At 39.2% G+C, this 6,306-nt stretch overlaps 1 long non-coding RNA gene across 1 annotated transcript; it reads left to right on the top strand.

Annotated features, from left to right (window-relative positions):
* The first annotated feature begins 1,345 nt into the window (after positions 1-1,345).
* On the top strand, positions 1,346-4,234 carry LOC115088789. Its single transcript, XR_003855880.1, has 3 exons — positions 1,346-1,392; positions 3,076-3,184; positions 4,111-4,234. It is a non-coding gene; the product is annotated as an uncharacterized LOC115088789 (long non-coding RNA).
* The last annotated feature ends 2,072 nt before the right edge of the window (positions 4,235-6,306 follow it).

The raw sequence follows: 6,306 nt of genomic DNA, 5'->3' as shown, positions 1-6,306 counted from the left end.
ATTGTATGTATGTTTTGTCTGTTTATTAGTGTAATAATGGGTTCCACCTCTATGAAGAGGCTTCAGAAGGGAACTGTCCCTGTAAACCAGCAACTATACTGAAATGATACCAGCATTTGGCATGTGCATTCATTGCTTCGTTCATTTGATTCGTTTTGGCGGTATGCACGTATCCTGATGAATGGATAGTGTGCGCATACATACACACACACACCATTTCTGTGCGCAAGCATACGTGCATACTGCCAACACAAATAAAACAAATGGAGCAACGAATGTGAATGCCTTATCAGCATTGCTTTTATTATTGCAAGAGATAAACTGCATTAAAACCTGTGCATAAAAAATATGGCTAAACACATATACATGGGCTAAAATCTGTAAACTGTTGAACTGCTTTACATTTACATACTTCACTTAAATTAAACAGAAATGGATGGGGGTATAAATCTCTATAGTTTCTATTACTCAAGCCTATTATACCTTTAAATTACCAGTGACCTTACTATATCCCCTGCAGACATACCCTGCACTAGTAACTGGACCCAGTATTATTCATACATAAGCAAAGACAATTGTCACTTCCCACCCTTTCCACAGCAAATGCACAGCAGCACATATTGTTCCTTGACTCAGAAAACTTAGCAACCCTGTGACATGACCTTGACTTTCTGGCAGTGGCAGGCAATATTACATATGGTGATGGGACCAGGAATTCAAAAAGGTCAATGTTTAAACAGCTCAGAGCTAGTTCTACTTGTAATCCAAATATTTGCAGGCAATGCAGATGAATGTCACAGAAGAGAGACAGCTACTCAGAAATTAACCCAGAAGCTTGTGCCAGAGTCTATTTCCCTGTATCTGGGCCAAAAATACTCATGCTTCCCACTACTGGATCCTGGAGTCTTTATTTAGCTCTTATGGCTGGAGATGTATCACAAACTGCTTCAGTACAGCTATCAGGAACCCAGCAATTCTTTTCCTTAGCTCTGCCTACATGGTCTGTCTGTTCTACTGCCCAAACTCAACAGGAACTCACTGTCCATATCCCTGCAGAGATTAGCATATCTCTCTCAGCACAGACAGAAGCAACCTGTTTCTTAAAACTGTCTATCTTCGGCCCTGCTTACCCAGGCTGTGTCTCTTCCTTTTCCTAACTCACTTCCTCCCAGAGAGTCTAGGCTATTTGAAAACAAAATCCTCCTTCTTCTATTGGATCCTAAAGTCGGGTGCCTTGAAGCAGAGTACAGTCACATGGTGCAGCCACACACCTGGGGAGCAGCCAGTTAGGTTGTCTCAAACAGTCTCTGTATCAGTCATGTAATGGTTGTTACTTCAGCATTACCTATCATTAGTGTCCTGGCTGTTCCTCCATGACAGGCACAGAGCCAGGTAAGAGGGCACTACATTTGGTTGTGTTTTAGTGCTTTGTTTTATATTTATATTTTATTGACTCGCTTAGCACAGCTGGTCTGCTATAGATAAGATATAAATGATTTTAATTAATAAATAAAATATATACAACACTGAAAAAAAAGCTGAAAAAGGCTACTGTGGGACAGCCCCGGTGGCAGACCCAATGTCCAATCTAAAGTAGTACGTTTTTCTTTATAGTGATTTTGAAAGATTTTCTCTGAATTGCTTATTTTCGTTTTGATCTTTTCAGCTTGAAGTGTTTGGCCCCTGACCAAGGCAATAGATTCTGAAATACCAGAGTAGGGCTTCAACAACAGCATTTTTTGAGTTATTTTCAATTGATTACGGGTGACAGCTTTGCTTCCTCTATCGGTCTTTGAGGATCCTTTCATATTCACATATTTCTTTTTTGAGATATATTATTGTTTCAAAGCTTTTGTGAATTGCTGATAGCAGTTTTTTACGTGTATATATAAAAACACTAAAGAAATATATAATTTGATTGTTTAATCAGATATTCTATGAAGATTTTGTTGTGGGCATTTGGTGCCTAGTTTGAACATGATTATTTTTTTTTATAATATATGACTGGATGAGGGTGATTCAGTGACAAAATTGGCAACCTACAGTCAGTCATTTGATCTTTTATGCACTCAGGCATGATACCATTTCATAGGCAAACTTTGGCATTTTATGGGTACCCTTTGTGCCGTTTTACATATGCTAAACCATTTCTGAACTGGGGCTACTTTCCTTGGAATAAAGGAAGGACTGAAAGCAAATGCACATACACTGAACACATTCAATGTATCTTCCAGATGATCGCGTCAACCTTGAAAGAACAAACTAAACAAAGAGGTAGATGGGAAGTACCCTCGGGAAAAGGGATCCTTCACCTAGAGTGGTGAATGTGTGAACTATCGTGCCAGCAGAGAATGGTCCTGGCAGCAATATAGGATGGCAATTGTATCAGGGGGTTATGATATTGTAGTCGGACTCTAGGGAAAACTGCTGTCCCAGCAATTTACCCTAGAGTCCAACTACAATCTCATATCCCCATATTCAGGATCAGGAGGGATTGTTTTTATTGCCTCAGAATTGGCTTCAGAGGGTCACAGTGTCTTTCTTGTTTAGCCTTTCCTCTTGATTACCCCCATATAGAGTTTGAAGGTTGAAATTAATCGTCCTCTAGTCTTCAATCAGCTTAATCAACTAACTCTAATACTTACTGTGTGAGTCAGTATCTTGATTATTTTGTTGGATCCAATGATTGCCAGCATTTCTCACAGACAGAATGATATGAAATATTTCAGATATTTGCTTCTTAACATTTTAAATATGATTCAGAGTTTTGGAATCTATTCATTTGTAAATTAAATATTAAAGGCTTCAAGATATACAGTACTTCTTATTATAAAACCATATTAGCATTACTTATCAATACAAAGTTGTTCACATTATTACATACAACCAAGAAACGGGCCAAGAAATACAGATCATCAGGAAATAAATCTAAAGAAATTGTGGGTAGATTGTTGCAATACAATAAAACTCAACAAGCTTGGACATGTACAAAACCAAAACAGTGAAACACAAATTGGTTGAAAAAAAAAAGAATGCAAGAAACAGAGATTCTCAAAATCCCAACATGTGTTTCAGTCTTCAGAAGGATAGCTTGCATGAAGGAGGAATTAATTAGATGTAACGGTTATCAGAGATGAGATACATCAATGGAGTCTCACAATTGTCACATGCTGCTCCTCTTAAGGTAAGGTCAACAGTGATTTTTTTTCATAATGGACAAATAAATTCTGTCCAATTCAGACAGTGCTTCCTCTGGTAAGTTAATCTCGCAGTAAGAAAGGTAAAGAAAAGCATTGTCACAGTTTACAGTTCACACTTATACACAGCAAGGTCTAGGTAGGTTTTGTCCAATAAAGTTTCCAGGCCTAAGGCTTTCTCTCTGGTGAATGGATTAGCAAGGACAACTCCTTCCAAACCTTTCTTTAATGCTAAGTGACAACACAAGCACAATTATTTTCTTCTCTCTGAGCAAATTCACCAACTGTCCATTCTGCACCAGTAGCATTTTATCCACAAAGGGTTCATTAAACAGTTATTTTTCAGCTTCTACAAGTTTTTAAGCTGGGCACTTTATTGAAACACCTCTGCCCTTGGTAGCCTCAGTAGACCTACAGGCTATTAGCTTCCCACAAGGTGACTGCACACAGAATTACCTTTCTCAAAGCTGTGTTTTCTCCTTTTAATATTGCAAGGCAGCCAAGCTCTCCATGTATTTCACTATCTCTGCGTAGGGAGGCATATCTTATAGCTCTGTGTCCTTACTTTCCTCTTCATCCTGCTGCTCAGCTCCGGTTCTGTGGCTGACTCTACTCCTACCTCTGCCCATGGCCAACTTTGCTCTAACTTCAGGTGATCATTAGCTTTATTAAAGGCATCTGATGACTGTACTTCCTTGCCCATAGCATGCATATCACAAGGAAGGTGGTCCTCCCCTACCTCCCTAGTACCCATGGGAAGTGCAGTTTCTAAACCTAGCTTTATTGACCTGTCTACTCTTAAAGGACCCCTTTCTTTATTAGAGTTTTTTTCTGTTTTTGACTTTGCTCTCTCAAAAAGAACTGTGATGAGACCACTGTTTCCTCATCACACAATATGTTTTTTCATTTACAGAATGTGAAGGACAATCTGCAAGGAAAAAGCACACATTGAGCAAGCAAGAAAGGCATTGAAAAGCATTTTTATGTTGTAATGGTGAAAGTAGAATCATTCTGGACTGAGTTGTTGTTCAACAGATCTCATCAGCAATAATGCTTTTTATGTATTAAAGATGAGAAGGTGGAATATACTTCAGTGGAAAATGGTGTGTGCTCAATAAAAATGTCTAAATCGAGTTTGTAGAAGTGAAAAAGGATGTATGACTCTAGGGCTGTGAATGAAGTGAATCAAGGGAAAGAATAACCAGAGAACTAAACATAGCAGATTTTGACAGGAAAGGACTACCCAGCCTTCCAATTTGTACTTGTCTGCTATGCAGTTACAGGTCTTACTTATCTATGGCCTCCTCCTTCTCTCTACCACTAAGATCCCTTGGGGTGAATTTTCAAAGACTTGTGCAGGGTGCATGCATGTATAAAAGGCATGCTCCCTGCCTACTGCATGCATATATGTAGCCTCTATGTGTGGTAGGCATATTTTTGGGTCAGAAATATGCACGTACTGTTCCTGCCATACAAAAAAACCTGCACGTACATAGATGGTATTTTGAGGGCTTTCTGTGGTGGGGTCTGGAAATATGTGCACATTTATATACTTTATAAATGAAGTATGCGCTTATAAAGCCTGCACATACTTTTATGCTTGCTAATCTAGTTGTGGATATTAAATCTGACTTCTCTGCAGCCTTTGGTGAAAGATAGGGGTCTGGAGCAAGTGGTGGAAGGTATGGATGAGCTGGTGGAGTGTGTGGGTGAACTAGTGAAGGTCTGGGCCTATTGGTACTTGGAAGTACATACATCAGTATTTCCATAAGCGAAACCCATGTATACACCAGCAAACTTTATAAAATACTGCCTCCATGCCTAAACTGAGGGTTATTAGTGCAGATGTTACCATGATTGTGCACATAAATTACATATGCATACTTTTATAAAATACTTGCAAAAACTATACGCATCACTCCATTACAGATTTGTGCACATGTTTGATTACTTTCGGTGATGTCGAGGTGAGGTTTAGGTATTAGTGTAGGGGTTAGGGGCCACTTTGATATTCAAAGTGAGTTGTATGAACAGAACAGTGCTCTCATGTGAAGATTTGATGACCTTCGGAGTGAGGAAACTCACCCAAAGATGAGATTTGTGCAATGTTCTCTCAGCCTAGCTTGATGTTACCCAGGAAGAGAGTTCATCAAGCTAGGTTGAGAGAACATTGCACAAATCTCATCTTTGGGTGATTTTCCTCACCCAATACCTATCTAGTGTAAGGGTATTATGGCTTCTCTCTCTCTCTCTCTCTCTCTCTCTCTCTCATATTTTGATAAATCCAGGCCTCAGATTGCAAAGAAGAGTCAGTCATATACCAAAGAGATGGACATGAACAGAAAAATATCTCATAGAAGAAGAAGAGGCACTGTCACAAATGAAACAACATATAGGAGAGCAAGGTAGCATGCATGTTATAGTATCAAATTCAGCATGCCATTGGACTTGTTTGAATCCTCTGCCAATTTTTCAACAAAATATATGGTTTGTGTTTTGTCATGGGCACAACCTCCAAGATATTCTGGTCTCTTCCAAATATTGAGTTCCTCCTCAATATTTGGAACTTGTATTATTGATGTTGCATTATGGAAATACCTCTTGCGGCCACTGTAAAGCATATACTTTTTCTGTGACTTTATCTGCTTTCACTCATCCTGCCTCAGGCATAGAAACATAGAAATGATGGCAGAAAAAGACCAAATGGTCCATCCAGTCTGCCCAGTAAGCTTATGGTGGTATCTGCTGTGCTATATAGATTACCCCATGCTTATCAGTTTCCCAGACCATTAAAGTCAGGGCCCTCATTGATTGCTGTTGAATCCAATTCCCTGTTATGCCTTGACATTGAAGCAGAGAGCAATGTTTGAGCTGCATTAAAGTATCATTATTGGTTAAGGGTAGTAGCCGCTACATCAACAAGTTACCCCCATACTTGTTTCCCCAGACTGTAAAAGTTGGTTGCTGTATGAATCCAATTCGCCCTGCCATTGAAACAGAGAGTAATGATTGAGTTGCGTCAACAGTATCAAGGTTTATTGGCTGAGTGTAGTAACCGCCACACCATCAAGTTACTCCATGTAACTTCATTTCCATCTTTTAGCCTTTA

The sequence above is a fragment of the Rhinatrema bivittatum genome, chromosome 3 (assembly GCF_901001135.1).
Source record: "Rhinatrema bivittatum chromosome 3, aRhiBiv1.1, whole genome shotgun sequence".
NCBI classification, from domain to species: Eukaryota; Metazoa; Chordata; class Amphibia; order Gymnophiona; family Rhinatrematidae; genus Rhinatrema; species Rhinatrema bivittatum.
This window is presented reverse-complemented; position numbering and strand designations above follow the sequence as displayed.